Source organism: Haematobia irritans, chromosome 4 (assembly GCF_050003625.1).
Source record: "Haematobia irritans isolate KBUSLIRL chromosome 4, ASM5000362v1, whole genome shotgun sequence".
NCBI classification, from domain to species: Eukaryota; Metazoa; Arthropoda; class Insecta; order Diptera; family Muscidae; genus Haematobia; species Haematobia irritans.
The window spans coordinates 54,722,799-54,740,731 of NC_134400.1; the positions used below are offsets into that span (position 1 = coordinate 54,722,799).

Here is a 17,933-nt window from a genome sequence, read left to right on the forward strand (position 1 = left end):
CAAGAAAATTTATTAGACATAATTTTTATTTTTTTTTTTTTATTTTGTTAAAGAAAATTTCGAAGGTTGAAGGAAAAATTTAAGGTCAAAATGGCAAACATGTTTTTAGAAGTTCAATATGGTCGCTTTTTTGGTAAAATTTAAGTAATTCTCAACTATTTTGTGGGAGAAATAAGTAAATATTTATTTGTATATAATTATTTGTATTTGTGTATAATTATTTCCCCTTTTTTGAATTCATTTAACAAGCGTATGCAAAATTTCAAGGATAATTGCGAAAAACATAATAAATCCATGAACTTAAATATAATTAAATTGGCTTTAGAATATAGGTTTAACATATTTAATTGCAGTTCATTTTATTGTTTACAAGCTTACAGAAGCTTTTTGATCATTTGATTGTATTCAGAAATAAAGTTATTCGCGACGCACAATATGCGTCAACCAATAATGATTTCTAAAGGCGTCATTTCTACCGCACAATGACCACCAAAATCACTGGATCTCAATCCTTTGGACTTTTGCTGTACAGATGATCGCATTGTGCCAACTTTAAGTAAGATCGTTTAATAACGAAGGATATTATGGCCCTATTTCAACAAATCGGGGAATACATATACATGCACGCGGAGAACCAATATGATCACCTCCTAAAGAAAAATTTTTGTGATATTGTGATATTTTGCAAAATTGAAGAGTGCTGAAAAAGATTGTCTTGTGTCAAATTTGACGATGATCGATTAGTAAATAAGCGCATTTGTCGAAATAGGACGATACTTATATAAGGGAACTATATCTAAGTTGGATCCGATTTTTGTTCAAATTCAAAAGCGTTCGCCTTTGTGCCAATAAAATGCCCTGTACACAATTTCATGCAAATCGGTTAATTATTAATGCCTGAATCTTGTGAAAAAAAAAATTCATGAAAGGCGAATACATTGACGGACATCGAGGTCTAGAACAACTCAGTATATATTTTATATAGTCTAAAATCAATATTTTTGGTAGGCTCATTTCAATTTTCCGGATTTTTATTAACTTTGTCATTCCGTTTGTAACACATCGAAATATTGCTCTAAGACCCCATAAAGTATATATATTCTGGGTCGTGGTGAAATTCTGAGTCGATCTGAGCATGTCCGTACGTCCGTCCGTGTGTTGAAATCACGCTAACTTCCGAACGAAACAATCTATCGACTTGAAACTTGGCACAAGTAGTTGTTATTGATGTAGGTCGGATGGTATTGCGTATAGCCACATATAAACGGACCCCCAAATTTGGCTTGCGAGACCTCTAAGAGAAGCAAATTTTATCCGATCCGGCTGAAATTTGGTACATGGTGTTAGAATATGGTCTCTAACAATCATGCAAAAATTGGTCCTCATCTGTTCATAATTATATATAGCCCCCATATAAACCGATCCCCCGATTTGGCTTGCAGAGCCTCTAAGAGCAACAATTTTCATCCGATCCGGCTGAAATTTGGTACATGGTGTTAGTATACGGTCTCTAACAACCATGCAAAAATTGGTCCATATCGGTCCATAATTATATATAGCCCCCATATAAACCGATCACCAGATTTGACCTCCGGAGCCTCTTGGAAGACCAAAATACATCTGATTCAGTTTAAATTTGGTACGTGATGTTAATATATATAGCCCCCATATAAACCGATCCCCCGATTTGGCTTGCAGAGCCTCTAAGAGCAACAATTTTCATCCGATCCGGCTGAAATTTGGTACATGGTGTTAGTATACGGTCTCAAACACCCATGCAAAAATTGGTCGATATCGGTCCATAATTATATATAGGCCCCATATAAACCGATCCCCAGATTTGACCTCCGGAGCAACTTGGAAGAGCAAAATTCTTCCCATTCGTTTGAAATTTTGTACGTGATGTACAACAACCATGCTGGAATTGATTCCTATCAGTCCATAATAATATATATCTTCCATATAAACCGATCCCCAGATTTGACCTCCGGTGCCTTTTGGAGAAGCAAAATTCATCCGATCTGGTTGAAATTTGGTACGTGGTGGTTGTATATGATATTTAACAACCATGTGAGTTGAAATTTGTGGATGACAGTTTTTCGTAAAAGTTTCTACGCAATCCATGGTGGAGGGTACATAAGATTCGGCCTGGCCGAACTTACGGCCGTATATACTTGTTTTTTTTTTTTTTTTTTTGTTAAATGAAGATAAAACTGTTACCTTTCCAAATCGTTGGTAGAATTGCTGATAAACGACTCCAACGACATCTATCGACAAAACAAGAAAATACTTATTCGATTACTCAAACACACTACTTTTGCCCCCAATAAACCTATGCTACAAGTAAATCGATTAACCATTAGCGATGCCTAAACCTAAACTAGGTTAATTACTTCCTATAGCAAACTTCGAAAACAAGAATAGATGTGTTGACAATGCTTTCAATAAAAAATTAGAATTTAATTAAAAATTAATTACAACTTGAAATAACCAGCTAAATGGTCATGTCATCCGATTACAATACTCTAACAAGTTTCTCAGAAAATACAATAAAACTTTCAAACCATTAAGTATCGTTCGTGCATTCGTTATAAAATAACTACGGTGTTTTACAAAGAAAAACCATAGGTATTTGGAATATCCCTTCCATACCAGCTAGGCAGTCCACTAAAAGTTGATTGAATTTAATAATAAATTTTAATAATGTTAATAACAGTGTAGCCCAAAATGCAGTAAAAATGTTATTTTTACTGAAAAAAAAAACTACACTAAATAAAACAATGAACCCATATGGACGAAAAAGGCTGTTTATACCCTTCACCACACGGATGAAAAAGACTGTTTTTCATATGTTTGGCTATAAACATTATATGTTTGGAACACAAATTTTTAAACACAATATTTTTGAGTGCAAGCATATAATGTTCATAAACTAGCATAACATGTTTGGGACATATATGTTAATATGTTAGAACATATTATGTTTGGGACATAAAATGATTGTAAATATAATATGCTTGGATGCAAACATATATTAATTTAGAAATAGCCTATAAACATATATGTGTTTAGTAGCTTGGAGCGCTATTTAACAGGGAGCGACATTGAATTAAGTTGGTGGTTGTTGCTTGTTATTACAAAATTAACATTTTATTTTTCCTTGGGCAATTGATCAGCTACTTCTTTGATCCTTACAAACTGTGTGATCCGCTGTTCGAATCCCCGTCCGGCAAAAGGTAAAATTAAAATAAAAAAAAAATCATACAATTGAATAATTTCTTCTACAATGTTTGTATTACAGAAACAGGTGCTAAGAACTAAAAAATCTCGTGGAAGTGAGAAAGATGTGGGGGAATATACAATTGGGCAGAAACAAAATTTTGAGCATTCAGGTCGAAAACCTATGTTGTTAGCACCTATATTGTAAATATATAAATAAATAAATATATAAATAAATAAAATTTTGAGCACAATATTGTTTGGGAGAATTTTTTTTAAGCATATAATATTTTTGGGTGCTAAATGCTTCCAAACATATTATATGTTCACATAATAACATATTGTTTTTTGGAAGACAACATTATTGAATTTGGATGCAAAAATACAAAATGTTTGGAACTTAGACTACCCAAACATATATTGTTTAGACTAATATGCTTTCAAACATATTATATATTAGAAGAGATCAAACATATAAATGTTTGGGCAATACCCAAAATGTATATGCTTGAAGCAAAATATGTTTGGGAGTATATGTTACAGAAGCAATTTTTTATGAGCGTGTGGACATTTATACAAAAACTATAGCTGATACTTTTGCGGGTTCTTTTTTGTATTTTTTCTCACACTTTGAAAGATATTATAGGGCAAATAGCGCTTATTTTCGTAAGGCCATTTGGTCAAAATTCATGAATCAAGTTTTCAGAACAAGCTCATATTGCTCTTGAAGTAATTGAGGTAGATTTTTAAAATGACAATTTTTGTTCTGCATGCTATTAGTACAACTAAAAACAGATGAAAAATAAAAGTTTTTAACATTAGATTTATTTCGGTAGTGAAATGGTTAATAGTATTGTTAATTGTGCTAAATTTGGTTGAAATCGGTTCAGATTTAGATATAGCTCCCATATATATCTTTAGTCCGATTTCGACTAATATGGCCGCAAAAGCCAGAGTTTTGCCCTGATTTAATAGTATCTTTATGCGTGTCGAATTTGTTATATAGAAAGATATATCTCCCATATATATCTTTCGCTCGATTTACACCCATATGACAAACTTTCCACAGAATGGTCGAATTTTAAATAAAGCTCCGACTTGTGGAAATATCGCCCGAATTGGCCAAATAATATACCACAACCACATATCTTGGCGAGATTTAACCAATATCCGTGTAAAACGCCACTGCTGAGTAGCAAAAATTGTAAATATTACTCAAATTGTCCTATATCTCGAATACATATGTATCGCTCGATAAATCATAAATGCTCTTTTGTACAATTGCATCAAAATTGCTCTAGCTTTATATTTCCCATGTTTATACCCTACTCCAAATAGTGGTCAGGGTATAATAAGTTTGATCGGCCAAAAAATGTGCCTACCAGAAATATTGATTTTAGACCCCATAAAATATATACCGATCGACTCAGAATCACCTCCTGAGTCGATCTAGCGCTTGGTGTCCGTCCGTCCGTCCGTCTGTCCATGTATTTGTTGTTCACAGGATTCCGGTCGTAATTATGAACCAATTTTGATGAAATTTGGTACAGGGAGTTTTTTGGGCACAAGGACGAACGCTATTGAATTTGGATCAAATCGGATCAAATTTAGATATAGCTCCCATATATATGTAAAGTCCAATTTCGACAAATGGGGTCACGTTGCGCTTTTTTTCAAACGGATCGTCACCAAATTTGCAAAAGGTAATCTTTTCCATCGCCCTTCAAGTCTGCAAAATTTCATCCAAATCGGTTCAGATTTAGATATAGCTCTCATATATATGTATCGCCCGATTTTCCCAAATTTGGCCACAAAACCTTTATTTATCAACCGATATTACTCAAAGTTGGCTAAATATAATCTTCTATAGCACTAACTATATGTGCAAAAAATCATCGAAATCGGTTCAGATTTAGCTATAGCTCCCATATATATACCGCCCGATTTTTATAAATTTGGCCATAAAACCCTTATTTATCAACCGATCTTACTCAAATTTAGCGAAATGTAGTCTTCTATAGCACTAACTATATGTGCGAAAATATATATGTATCGCCCGATTTGGTCAAATTTGGCCATAGAACCCTTATTTATTAACCGATCTTACTAAAAGTTGGCTAGATCCAGTCCTCTATAGTACTAACTATATGTGCAAAATTTCATCGAAATCGGCTCAGATGTAGATATAGCTCCCATATATGTATCACCCGATTTTGAAAAATTCGCCCTAAATAACTTTATGTTTGACCATACAGGCCTCATTTCGTAACTGATCTTACTCAAATCTTGCACAAGGTAACCTTTTGTGGTATTAATCAAACCCGCAAAATATTATGCAAATTTGTTCAGATTTAGATATGGCTTCCATATATATGCATCGCTCGATTTTCCCAAATTTGGCCGTAAAACCCTTATTTACCAACCGATCGTAACCAAGGTTGGCTAAATGTAATCTTCTATACCACTAACTGTATGTGCAAAATTTCATCGAAATCGGTTCAAATTAGAATATAGCTCCCATATATATGTATCGCCCGATTTTGAAAAATCTGCTCCTAATAACCTTATTTTTGACCATAGGGGCCTCATTTATTAACTGATCGTACTCAAATTTTAAACAAAGTGACCTTCTGTGGTATCAATCATACCTGCAAAAGATTATACAAATTGGTTCAGATTTAGATATAGGTCCCATATATATGCATCGCTCGATTTTGTCATATTTGGCCATAATACTCTTATTTATTAACCTATGTTATTCATATTTCAAATTTTGATGTACTAGGTGATCGTATTTAGACTTACATGTAGCTCTTACATAATAATATTGCCCGATTTTTACATATGTGGATTTATTACCCACAACTAATTGACCGATTTCCTCTGTTTTAATAATGGACTCAATATTAGTGGCATACTAACTCTTTTGGTGCCAAATAAACTATAGCTCCTAATATTAGACATTTCTGCTCAGATTGTGACAAGACTACCGTAAATATGTACCCCCCTTTATGTTCTCCAAAACCTATACCAATGATACCCCACAAATGCTTATGTTTACTAATTCAGTAGGGGTGGTTTAGGGTATGATATAGTCGGCCCCGCCCGACTTTCTACTTTACTCACTTGTTTTTTTACTAACATTGTGTTTCATCCCAGGGTGTTAGCCGATTTAATTTTTAAATCTAGCGATTTTGTAGAAGTACAAAAAATTGTCTCCAAATCGTTTCAGATATAAATATTTATATATGGGAATATAAACCTTGATAATAACTCCCAACAAATTTGAAGGAGTTGAGATGGTAACACAAATTTTGGTCTACATAATGGTGAAGGGTATAATATAGTCGGCCCCGCCCGACTTTAGACTTTACTTATTTGTTTTCATATGTGTGGGTGAAAAAATTATATATTTTAAGTGCAAGCATATGATGTTAATAAACTAGGATAACATGTTTGCGACATATACCCAGCAAAAAAGCGTTGCCAAAAAAGCAGTGAAAATTTTGTTTTTGGATCCGGAAGTGGTGCAAAATTGGCGCAGAAGCGATGAATTTAACATGGGCTTGCCATAGGACGGGTGTCCACCATTACAACAGCCGCATCACTTCTTAAGGTGTGTTTTGGATGTGACTTAAAAATAAATAAGTTAAATTCTAAATAAATAATTTTTATAATTTTTTATGATATTTTGTGCATTCTAGCGCTTGTCTGAAACGTTTGACTAAAAAAATTCCCAATTTTTCTAGAATGGATATTGCATTTTTTTCGACATAATTTTAACAATTTGTACTACTTTATTAATTCCTACTCTGTTTTTAACCTATTTGAAACACAAAAAGTTGAAATTACCCATTAAAAATATGAAAAAAGCGAGTTATAAAAAATCGAATTAAAAGAACTTCCTCTGTAGTTAAAATAAAGGACATTTTTGGAATTGCTTTTAAAGTTGTGCCTTTAGAAGAACTTCCAAAAATTTTTGCTGGGATATGTTAGAATATCTTATGTATGGGACATAATATTTTTGTAAACATAATATGTTTGGATACAAACATATATTAATATAGAAATAGCCTATAAACATATATGTGTTTAGAAAGAGAAACCTAGAGAGTAAGTTGCAAGTAAAAGAATGGAAGTAACCAATTGGCGCCTTAAAAATATATACCCAAATTATATTAAAATTATACATTTTAAGAAAATCTGAACTTTTTTAGTAAATCTGTATGCTTCATTTGTATATAATTTTTCCCCTTTTCAGCTAATTTGGGAGCCACCGTGGTGCCCAGGACTTCAATCAAACCCACGACAACACAAGGTCATGGGTTTGATTCCTGCTTCGACCAAATACCAAAAAGTTTTTCAGCGGTGGATTATCCCACCTCAGTAATGCTGGTGACATTTCTAAGTGTTTCAAAGCTTATCAGAGTGGTTTCACTGCAATGTGGAACACCGTTCGGACTCGGCTATAAAAAGGAGATCGTTTGTCATTAAGCTTAACATGGAATCGGGTAGCACTTAGTGATAAAAGAGAAGTTCACCACTGTGGTATCACAGTGGAATGAATAGTCTAAGTCAGCCTGCCACATAACCTAACCTAACTGATTTCACTAACGTACTCAAAAAATTTATTAAATTCAAGGAAACTTTCTCATAAAATAATAATTCCAAGAACTAAAATAGAATTAAATTGGCTTTGCGATTGGCATAGATATATATTTTATATATTTTATTTATAACAAAGAGTGTAGGAACTTTTATGCTTTTCCACTTAATTATTAATAGGTTACTTATAATTTGATAATGTTTTGCATATGCAATTTATTGTTTGTGATCTGAGAAAAATACACTATAAAAAAACTCATTGACTAGATGATTTATTAGTTCAGACTCACTGTCAAAAACTAGGTTGCAACGATCATTAATATGAACATATTGGCATGAAATGCCCCAAGATGCAAAATTTGTTGAAAAATTCAGCATTTTATCCTGAATAAGTTGGAATCCGGTCAGGTTATGTAGTCTATGTGTGGAATAGTGCCATGGGAGATCGTAAACAAGTTTGTTTAAATGACATTTTCCAGATGTTGCCCATAGTGGAGCACAGTAAAATATTACTGGTAAGAATATTGATTTTAATATGATTTTCTTGTATATATTTAACTCGGATTTTCTATTTATCAAAGGGTACATAGTCCTGATAGCTTTGTTCTCTTTGTCAACAATATGAGATATGTTTGTTTCCTTCACCAAAAACCAATAAACTTTTCGATGAGGGCGTTTTGTCCTTAGAGTTGGGTAAATTCGACTTAGACTTCAAAACCAGGAGGTATTTTGAGAAATTTATAGTGTAGCTAATATGTTTTGCAACCAACTTCAGAGTGCTATAACTTCTAAACCGCTGGCAGCTGACACATTTATTTCAGCGATAGTTAATTATATCGTTTACAAGCTTACAAAAGCATTTTGACCTATTGCATTCACAAATGATTTTATTTGTAGTGGAATTAAAGTGTGACAGTGCGATCGTTTTATATTTGGCTTGAACTTTATATTGCGTTAGAACTCTCCAGTATTTAAATCTTTTGTTTCCTATACATATTTACGTGGTATTAATGATTACGAAACCTAAATTTTAAGACGCACAATTTACAAAATGTCAAGGATAATTTTTGTAGAATAATGAAATTATAATTTAAAAAAAATCAGAAGATTTTTTTTTTTAATTTAGAACACAAATTTTGGAAATATACGTCCCTCCGTTAAAGTCGTTTATCTTGCACTAAAGCACATTTTCCTTAATATAAAGAAAAACATTTTTGACTTAAAGAAATTGCCCTTAAAATCACTGAAATATTGAATCGTTAGATTTAAGATAAAACGCTTCAAATATAGGCTAAGATATGTTTTGAGCATTGTGTATCTATGTAAAGGGTGATTTGTTAAGAGCTTGATAACTTTTTTTTAAAAAAAAACGCATAAAATTTGGAAAATCTCATCGGTTCTTTATTTGAAACGTTAGATTGGTCCATGACATTTACTTTTTGAAGATAATTTCATTTAAATGTTGACCGCGGCTGCGTCTTAGGTGGTCCATTCGGAAAGTCCAATTTTGGGCAACTTTTTCGAGCATTTCGGCCGGAATAGCCCGAATTTCTTCGGAAATGTTGTCTTCCAAAGCTGGAATAGTTGCTGGCTTATTTCTGTAGACTTTAGACTTGACGTAGCCCCACAAAAAATAGTCTAAAGGCGTCAAATCGCATGATCTTGGTGGCCAACTTACCGGTCCATTTCTTGAGATGAATTGTTCTCCGAAGTTTTCCCTCAAAATGGCCATAGAATCGCGAGCTGTGTGGCATGTAGCGCCATCTTGTTGAAACCACATGTCAACCAAGTTCAGTTCTTCCATTTTTGGCAACAAAAAGTTTGTTAGCATCGAACGATAGCGATCGCCATTCACCGTAACGTTGCGTCCAACAGCATCTTTGAAAAAATACGGTCCAATGATTCCACCAGCGTACAAACCACACCAAACAGTGCATTTTTCGGGATGCATGGGCAGTTCTTGAACGGCTTCTGGTTGCTCTTCACTCCAAATGCGGCAATTTTGCTTATTTACGTAGCCATTCAACCAGAAATGAGCCTCATCGCTGAACAAAATTTGTCGATAAAAAAGCGGATTTTCTGCCAACTTTTCTATGGCCCATTCACTGAAAATTCGACGTTGTGGCTCGTTAGTAAGTCTATTCATGATGAAATGTCAAAGCATACTGAGCATCTTTCTCTTTGACACCATGTCTGAAATCCCACGTGATCTGTCAAATACTAATGCATGAAAATCCTAACCTCAAAAGAATCACCCTTTATTAAAGTTTTTTTTTTTTTTTTTTTTTTTTTTTTGAATTAAGAAAAACTTGTTTTACTTTGAAGTATCTGTTACGATTTGGATTTTGAATGCCTGTTTATTAATATTTTTTTTTTTTTTTTTTGTTTGAATTAAGAAAAACTTGTTTTACTTTGAAGTATCTGTTACGATTTGGATTTTGAATGCCTGTTTATTAATATATCGCAAAAAGGAAATGAATGTTCCTTATATGAAATCTTTATTGTTATTTTAATTTTATTGATTCTAGATTTAAAGCTACATAGGTCCATTAGAATGTCTTTGTATTAAAGAAGCCGCATCTTTGATTCGGAATCAATACCAAAAATCCTTAAGGGAAGGTCAAAATCTTTGAATACAAGTAAACTTTTTGAGTGTACCTTTGCTCGTTACCTCGATACTGCCTTTTTTGGAATTTAAGCGTGATAGTATTATTGCTTTACTTTTGACTGGAAAACCTCAAATGGCGATCGCTATAGCATTAAATTGTGAATAAATCTTTTGTTTCCCGTGATACCAGTAATGTTGCATCGCATTCAAACAGTGGGCGAAAACAACGGTAACAACACTAGAAATAATCAGGAAAGTGAAGGTTAGATGTGATCAAAATCCACGCCGCAGTGGTAGAAAATTTATTCGAGAGCTGAACATATCGTGCACTCAAAAAATGTTTACTTGAATCCAAAGATTTTAATCTTCCTCAAAAATTTTGGTTTTGACTCCGGGCCCAAGATGAAGTTTTCGTAAAATAAAGACATTTTTTAGGGACCCATCTAGCTTTAAATCTACGATGGATAAAATTGAAATTAGGACACAAATCTCATGTATCGAATGTGCATTTTTCCTTTGCGATATATTAATAAGGCTATTTACGTACATATAAATGCTAGTTTAAAAATCCAAATTATGACAGTTACTTAAAAGTAGAAAATGTTTTCTTAATTCCATAAAGTCCTTAAACCAAAGATGCGAAATCCTCAAAATAACTTAGCCTATATTTAAAACGTTTTTATCTTAAATTTAAAGATGCAATATATCAGTAAATTTAAAGACGATTTCCTTAAATCTAAGTTTAAATTTAATGACAAAAAATTTGAAGCAAAATTAATAAACTTTCTTTTAATTAAAATTTAATTATTTTGAAGAAATTTGTTATATGACAAGGCAAGTATAGCCTCCATCCTTGTCCCAAAAACTGTCGATATACCCAAATACCTTTCCAACGATATATTATATTTAGACCATTAATTAGAAAAAGCACTAAAGATTTGCACTCCAAAATTTAACGAAAAAGTAAAACCCTGGGTTCTGGACCATATACACGCAAAAAAATAATTCTTTCCTCCCAAACGAAATTTTAGACAAACAAAGTTCGTTTCTCATTTGCTTTTCGCTCTATGGAAGTGTATTTGGAAGAAAGTATATACTTTTTGTGATAAACGTTTATTCTTTTCCAGGATGTAAAAACAATTTCATAAAGACTAGCTCAAAAAAATGTTTTCTTGCTAATTGCATTTTCCCTTACATCTTTCTCACATCCACAATGTTTTTTAGTTCTTAACACCTTTTCCTGTAATACCAACAATGTAGAAGAAATTATACGATTTTATAAATTTTTAAAATTTTTTTACCTTTCGCCTGGACGGAGAATCGAACCGCAGACCATGCACTTTGTAAGCCAACACACTAACCACTGAGCTATGTACCTGTTATGGTCATCAATAGATAATTTTCCATATAAGTTATATTTATATAGCATAGCTTGCGGCGCCCACGAACCGAATAAACAATGTTTATTTAACAGAAACAAACATTTAGTTTGTCACCGTGGAGCAGTGGTTGCTACGTCCGACTTGCATGCCAAGGGTCGTGGGTTCGATCCCTGCTTCGACCAAAGTTTTTTTTTATTGTTTTTTTTTTTTTACATATATTCCAGATATGTTCGGAAGATTCCGAAAAAAATGTTCAACATTACATTGTACTATATTCAATTTTGAACTGTAAAATGTGTCTTATTAAAGACCTAAAGTCAGAAAAGAACAGTGTTTGATATAAACGAAATGGACTGTGTTGTTGTTTCAAAAATAACTTTTTTTATTGAAAAAATAAAAATGCTGTAACAGACGAATTTTTTTGGTGATAAAAGTTTAAAATTTTCGAAGCAATTCAAAAAACTCTAACAAAAGAAAAACGTTTTCGGTACACGTTTTCCAAACGTTTTTTTTCTTTGTGTGTATGTTACTGACAAAATGTCGTGTTACTGCACTTATATGGCCCCAGAAGCCATAGTTTTAAATTGCTTTGCTTCAAATACTAGGAACCTACAAACTTGCAAACTTACAGGAAAAAAATTAGCTTTCACAGAAAGAAAAAATTACGTTCATATCTTTATCCATCCAAAAGTTACAGAATTATTTCCAAAAAAAAAAGGGTTTGAACCAAATAAATTCCGAATATTATCGGAAAATGTCCTAAATGCAGTATTGTAGCAGAGAACCATTTCGGCCGCCGACCATGGACATTACAACAGGATTCAAAATCATCGAACTCACAACACGTCCACCCAGAATGGATTAAAAAAAGGTTCCACGTTTCATTTCTACTGCACAATGGGGTTCCTCACTTCATTTCTACCTCAATGGTCATCAAAATATTCGGATCCCAATCAAATAACCTATTGCTTAAGTTGTTTTTAAAACCCTCTGTTACCAACTTGTTTAACAATGTTTTCTTTAATAAATCAGTTCATATAAATCTATGTCATGTGACTGCTAAGACAATCTGCAAAGTGAGAACTGCAACTAAATTCTATGTCATTAGAAAACTGGATGTGGGAGTGCGTGTTGAACACGTCCATCTTTGAATAAAATATAAAAGTTTTCCTCTTCACCAGCATTGTTGAAAAGTTTCTGGAGTGGATGTTCGTGTGAGTGTTAACGACATTTTCGCATCTAAATATGTACATGAATTTTGATGTTTTCTCTAAAATGTGGTGGCAAGTTCACTAGCACTATGACATACACCAGTCGACAACGACATCGTAAGTTTTTCTATGTTATTTCGAAAGCAATGCATGTTAAATTTTCCAGAAAGTTTTTTTTTGCCATTAGGTATCTATCCATACACCTCAATTAACAAAATATATTTAACATTTTTCAAACTTGATTTGAGTCATTTTATTGTACTCATTATTTTAATTTAATTTCATAGCAAATATAGCAGCAATATTTTCCAACTTAATAGAATTGAAAACTATTCAATTAAAATAGTTATTGTTTAACTTAATTTTTAAGTCAAACTGAAAATTGGATATCGGTCTAATTGGTGCCTATATCAAAACATGGACCGATATATACAAAATTAAGCATACACCCTCAAAAAAAATCGCTTCTTTAACATATGTTCCAAACATATTTTGCAGGAAGCACATATATTATTGCATACTGCGGAAACATTAATATGTTTGTTGTATGTGAACATATTATATGTTTGGAAGCATTTTGAGCCAAAAATATTATATGCTTGGAAGAATTTTTCCCAAACACGATTGTGCTCATTCCCTAACATACTCGTAATTTTCACTTCCACGAAATTTTTTAGTTATTGGAACCTTTCTCTGTAATACAAATAATGTTGAAGAAATTATTCACTTTTATAAATTTTTTAAATTTTACCTTTCGCCTGCACGGAGAATCGAACCGAGGACCACACAGTTTGTAAGCCAACACACTATCCACTGGGCTACGTAGCTGTTATAGTCACCAGTAGATAAGTATCGTTTTAAGTTACATTTATATAGCATAGTTTGCAGCGCCCACGAGCCCATGCAAACATAACATTATTTAACAGAAACATACATTTGTTTGCCACGTGGAGCAGTGGTTAGCATGTCTGCCTTGCATGCAAAGGGTCGTGGGTTCAATCCCTGCTCCGACCGAACATTTTTTTTTTTTTTTTTTTTTTTTTTTACACATTTATATTTATACTATATTAATTTATTTTAAATGAAACTTCGAAATGTGCGTTATTAAAGATTTATAGTCAGTAACAGTGCTTGATATAAACGAAATTGACTGATTTTTGGATAAAATATTATTTTTTATTGCAAAAATAACAATCTTGTAATAAAAAACTGTTTTTGTACAAAACTTTAAAATTTGGAAGGAATTCAAAAACTAACAAAAGAAGAACGTGGAGTCGAGTATAAACATACATACATAATTTTATAATATAAACATAAATTTATTTAGGAGTGAACAGTTTTTTACTAGCATTTAACACCATCGCTCTAAAATTCCTTTTATTTTTCTTTAATAATTCATTTTAAAGAAAATAAACTTTTTAAATTGTTTTAGCTGTAAAACTCGAACTTAATGCCCGCTTTTATATTTGATGGTGTCCGTCAACTCCTCGTGGACTACTTTTTAATAAAGAGGAACTAAAGTTTGTTTTTTTACATTTTACTGTGTAATTTTTCACTATTTCCTCCTTATTTCATTTTACTGTCCCAACTCTAAAAAGAGTATAGTGCCCTTTCGTTATTTTTATGAAGACCCCTGATTTCTTTTAACGAACCAAGAATAAAATTGTGCCCATAATGCAAAAATGATAAACAAAACACATGTCCACACATACATAAAATGCTGCTCTCAAGGCGAAAACATAAGCTGTTTGTTTTTCAAATGTCTATTCTCTTGGTTCCGAATGTCCATTCTCTTTATTCAAATTAAATAATATTTAGACTTAAACATATCAAATTTTTGGCCTTATCATAAAACAGTTTTCCGAAACAGCATACAAGCGGTTTCACAGAAATTGTTCTCTTTTGACTCTTTTGCTGTGTTATATTGATATCTTTCGTCAACTCTCCCGGTTTCCATCTCTATTTCTCTCTATACTCTCTCTGTCGCTTTGAATAAAATATCACAACATATGTATGTTTAGTCGAAATTTGTAAATTTATATATGTTTGTATTCACACATATGGTTTTTATGAAACATTGATGCCCCAAACATAATATATTCTAACATATTAACATAGATGTCCCAAACATTTAGTGTTAGTTTAGGAACATTACATGTTCGCACTTAAATGTATTGTGGTTTAAAATCGTGCCCGAAACACATTTTGTTTATATCGGAACATATGAAAAACATATTTTTCTAACAGTGTAGCTATTAAAAAAAAAAAACCTAAAATAACTCTAGATTTAAAATTTCAAGTAAATGAGACGAACATTGCTGCTTCCATCGCTTCATGAAGTTAATGTTAGACACCCCTCGAGTATGAATTTTTGATTTAGCTACCCAATCTGCAATTATGAACCATAAACCAGGGTTGATAAAGTTGACACTTTTGTGTTTTTTTTTCATACCTTTCGATTGCCAAAAGCACCGTGGCACGACTGCGAGCCAATTTGTAGTTTTTCGTCACAATTACTCTATATAGAGTAAATGTGAACGTTTCTCAGGTATCAACTCAACTCTAAAAATTATAAATAGCGGACATTGAAGAAATAAAAATATTCCAAAATGAGGATATTTTAGTCTCTATTACAGGATCTCCACATGTTTGCGAGGAATATTGTCTATACCACATTCGTCCGCAAATGTGAAACGTGAAATGTGATTTTTTCCGCTACACTGAGGAACAGAGTATTATAAGATAGTGTATGTATTTGAAACGCTCAGAAGGAGACGAAATACACACATGGTGTCCTTAGCAATAATGCTTAGAGCTGGCCCCTGAGCCGGTTGTTACAGTTGGAAGAAATCTAAAAAAAATGGTAAATGTTTTACCATTTGGTGAGAATTCTTGATTTTGGTATACAGTTTTACCAACATTTTCTATGGAGTTTTGACAAAATTTTCTATAGAAATAAAAGTTTTATAAAATTTTCTATAGAAATAAAAATTTTATAAAATTTTCTGTAGAAATAAAATTTTATTTGTTGTTTTGATCTCAGCTTTAAAACCATTGCGTTGACTGAACTACAAGGATAGCTTAACCAACAGAGGAAAATAATGTTTGTCAAATTTATTTGGACAAAGCCCTATAGACTGCAAGATGGTTGGATGGACGCACGTTTCGGAATTACCACATTCCTCATCAGCATCCTCTACTTGCAGCAAAACTATCAACCAATTATCAGAATAAATTCGGGTAGTTCACTAAACTACCGGAAGGTTCGAGTGTGGTTCACTTTGGGTTTAGTAAACTACCCGAATTTATTCAGATAATTGGTTGATGTATGGTTACGGGGAAAAAATGCAATTTTACTGAATATTTCATTCCCAAAATATGTAACAAAAATCCCTTCACAGAGAATACAGATTGGTTGTGATAATCGAATTTATTGCCAACCTCATTTTGGAAGTTGCAGCAACTATCTGTTGGCAGTTGTGTCACCTAACTAATTCGGTCGACACAATCGAATGATGGGAGATGCAACTAATACCACTTCTGGTGTTGGTTGTGTCAGCCGATGAAATAGGTTATGGGTGACTTTGTTATTCGATTGTACCACCCAACCACATTAATACACCCTATCGAATTGAAAAGTAGATACATATATTTTATTAAATTACAAGTTATAGGTTTATTATTATTTAGAGCATAATACAGAAACACAAAAAATGATTATATGTTAGGCGGCATACCCGGCCCAAGGGAAGTACATATGCCACAAGAGATTGAAATTTGCGAACGAAAATCTTTGACTTTTCATCATTACCCATGACACAAACATCACCTCAATGAAAAATTTGATGAACAGTTCAACGAATGATATAGCCTTTAAAACGCCTTCAAAATAAAATCCGAATAAAGTTAGCGCCCATAACCCACCGTAGTATGCTTTACGGTCCAAAAACTAAACTTGATTTCCTCAGGCCGCATTTGATGATTTCATTGATCCCTGAAATTCGAAATTTTATTTTGTGTCCTTAAGCATAAACAGTTCAGCTACAAACCATTGTTTGTTATTCGGTTTCAGTCCATTGCGAGCTTTTGAAGATAATACCTTGTATGCGGCCCATGGAGGTTTTACATCTTGGCAGTATTTTCCACCATATGTACTGGTTTTGAATTGAAATCCATGTTCACATGTTATGGATTTAATAATACAAAATATAATGAATTTAACAATGATGACACTGACATTTGAAAAATTATTCAAATCGAATTCGGCTGTGGTTACCAAATGTGAGTGACGATTACTAAATAACAGTTGAGAAATTTCTTTACGGTAGGTCGTATGTACTGATGTCAGGAAATATTTTTCATAGAAGAGACATTTGGTTGCCACAACTATTTATCTTGCAACACACAAGAAAACTTATTGGAATTTTCACCAAATGGTTGTAGGGGACAAAAAATATTCTACAATACTGGGAAACTATTGAGACAACTTATATTATGTTCTGAGTGTCGAATATTAATTACTGCAAACGTTTTCCAACCAATCTGTTTTCTGTGTGCAGGGTGGGAAAATACCAATTGACATATTTCTCAGCTATTTCGCATTACTATGTTGAAACCTTCTTCAGTTATTTAGGGAAAACATGAGACTTCTAGAACATAATGTCAGCATTGGAGTCAGTACTTTGTCATATGCGAATTTCACGCAATTTCACGCACTTTTATTGGTCGATAATTTAATACCATATCATGCACTTTGGCTACAATTTCTGCTGTTTTTGGATGTCCACTACGTGGTTCATCTTCAATGCTTGTACGACCACGTTTAAATTCAGCAACGCAATTTTTTACTGTTGCATATGAAGGAGCACTTTCATCTAACACATTCATCATATCATTATGAATTCCTTG

General features: G+C 32.8%; 1 protein-coding gene and 1 long non-coding RNA gene across 15 annotated transcripts in view; both read right to left on the reverse strand.

Moving 5' to 3' along the window:
* pHCl-1 (pH-sensitive chloride channel 1) overlaps positions 1-17,933 on the reverse strand; it is a 466,217-nt gene that overhangs the window by 317,883 nt on the left and 130,401 nt on the right. The gene's annotated exons all lie outside the window — the stretch shown is intronic.
* On the reverse strand, positions 16,675-17,290 carry LOC142236925 (uncharacterized). Its single transcript, XR_012722261.1, has 2 exons — positions 17,075-17,290; positions 16,675-17,019 (listed from the first exon to the last, which is right to left on the reverse strand). It is a non-coding gene; the product is annotated as an uncharacterized LOC142236925 (long non-coding RNA).